The sequence below is a fragment of the Phalacrocorax carbo genome, chromosome 2 (assembly GCF_963921805.1).
Source record: "Phalacrocorax carbo chromosome 2, bPhaCar2.1, whole genome shotgun sequence".
In the NCBI taxonomy this organism is placed as follows: Eukaryota; Metazoa; Chordata; class Aves; order Suliformes; family Phalacrocoracidae; genus Phalacrocorax; species Phalacrocorax carbo.
The window spans coordinates 2,493,520-2,495,548 of record NC_087514.1 but is presented as its reverse complement, the minus strand read 5'-3'; the positions used below and the strand labels follow the sequence as shown (position 1 = coordinate 2,495,548).

The following is a 2,029-nucleotide window of genomic DNA, read 5'->3' as shown; positions in this document are numbered from 1 at the left end:
TGCTGAAGCCCGGGTTTGAACCAGGGACCTTTAGATCTTCAGTCTAACGCTCTCCCAACTGAGCTACTTCAGCCCTGTTATAACACTAATTTTCACAAAACCTGTTGGAACATAATTATCTTTCAGCCTTTTCAGACAAGGTTAGTTGACATTAGTCAAAGAAGTTGTTTCAGGAAACAGGACACAGACAGGTGGCGTCAAAAGCAATGGTCCAATCATCTGGCCCAGCACAGGCTCCTCACCAATGTACACCACCTCTGTGTATATGTGTGACTTTAATAATATCATGACCCTGGATGATGTGGAGGGTGGAGCAGAGAAGCAAAATAAATGTTCCTGAAGAGCTGAGAGAGGAGTACAGTTACCCTGAGATTAGAAGATTGTTGTGGGATCCATCATAAGTGTTTACTTGTATGTAAAGCTTTGCTTTGAAGGGTAACTAATGTCTGCAGTGTGGACCTGCTCCAGGTTTATTTTTTCTTTAAAGACTCTATTTTGAAGCATCCATGCCTCTGATTCTGTGAAAGAGCACTGTTTTGCCCTTCTCTTAAGAGCTGTGAGTTATTTAGCATTACCAGCACTGCTGATGATTACCAAATTCCTAGAAGGCCAGATGGGGACATCACTAAGGTAGCTAACGAAGACCACAAGAGAAGACCTGCTGAGCCTGGCAGGATTTGTTGCTGCAAACCCCAGCAGTTTGGAAAAGGTTCCTGGGGTGGGATTAATCTCACCTGATTTAAAGACTAACAAGGCAAATCTCTAATCACTAGACAGAGCCCACAGAAATCAGGAACACTGGTGCTGAGTTCCCAAATTGAATCTCCCTTCAAAACCCAACCAAACCAAACCAAAAACTTTGAACGCCAGCTCTGGGGGGGTTCTGTATGACACCTCAGACGTTATCAGCATGTGAGTCCGGCAAATTCAACATCCCCTTTCTAGCAGAAATTCATATATGCATCAAGAACTGCATTGGTGTGAGTTACAGCTCAGCTCCCTGCAGCCATGCCAGAAATGACACGACCCAGTGACAATGAAAAAAGTTATTTCCACTGCTGAGTTCAGCCGAAGCATTGGCTTTCCATAGAAATTACCTTCATGCATGCCCTGCTTGCTACACTGTGTGGTATGAGTGTCACTGGGAATGCGGTGGTGCCACCACATGAGCTTTTGTTTTTTGTTGCCCACCAGCTGCTAGAAAGCCATAGCCTGCATGAGTTGTCCTCCAGGATATTGCATGGCTCAGGGACCCGGGATCAGCTTGGCAGCTTCTGTGCAGTTTTAACGAAGCCATAACACTCTTTTGCCCAGAGAAACCAGGTTATAGAGTCACTCCAGGGGGTTTTCCAGAATCTGCGTTATGCCAATTGCAAAGACAGGCTGGACCCTAACAAAAGCTTTTCTCCAAATTAAATCAGAACTGACAGCCCACGTCACTTCTGGGTCTGCAAAAATTCCTTTCATCTTTCAACGCTTCCAAAGCTTTTGGGGTGTGTGTGGGTGGGGGGGTTATGCATTGGGATTAAGGTCTATCTGGCATGAAGGAGTCAGAGCAGAGGAAAACCTTCTCAAGGCCAGTGGTGCCACCTAACGGGAAAATTCCCAGGGAATCAATTTCTCGGAAGTTGAGTCCTTAATTGGAGTGTTGCTAGGTGACGTAGAGATGGAAATCAGTAGCTCTGATGTAAGTCTCTCTTTCCTGCTCCTTTACGACCATCCCTCCGTCAGTCTATTCCCTTTTCCCCAGCATCTGAGCCACCAACGAGACCTCCCGGGGAAAATTAATTCTGCTTCCTGCTTAAAACCACTCTCAGCAATCCCTGAAGCTACTGAAGCATTTTTGACCTTTGTGATGCTCAGAGTCTGTCCAGAGAGGAAATTACCTCAGATTTTTGGGTTATGAAGAGCCAAGCACAAAACAAGAGGGAATGAGGATCTGCCAGGGAGGGACCAGGACTCTGTGGGATTTCTCCTTAGTCACATAGTTTGCAAATGAGAGGTGAGACAGGCTCTCTGCATTGCATCC

At 45.9% G+C, this 2,029-nt stretch overlaps 1 non-coding gene across 1 annotated transcript; it reads right to left on the bottom strand.

Annotated features, from left to right (window-relative positions):
* Positions 1–73, bottom strand: TRNAF-GAA (transfer RNA phenylalanine (anticodon GAA)). Its single transcript has one exon. It is a non-coding gene; the product is annotated as a tRNA-Phe (tRNA).
* Between the last annotated feature and the right edge of the window lie 1,956 nt (positions 74–2,029).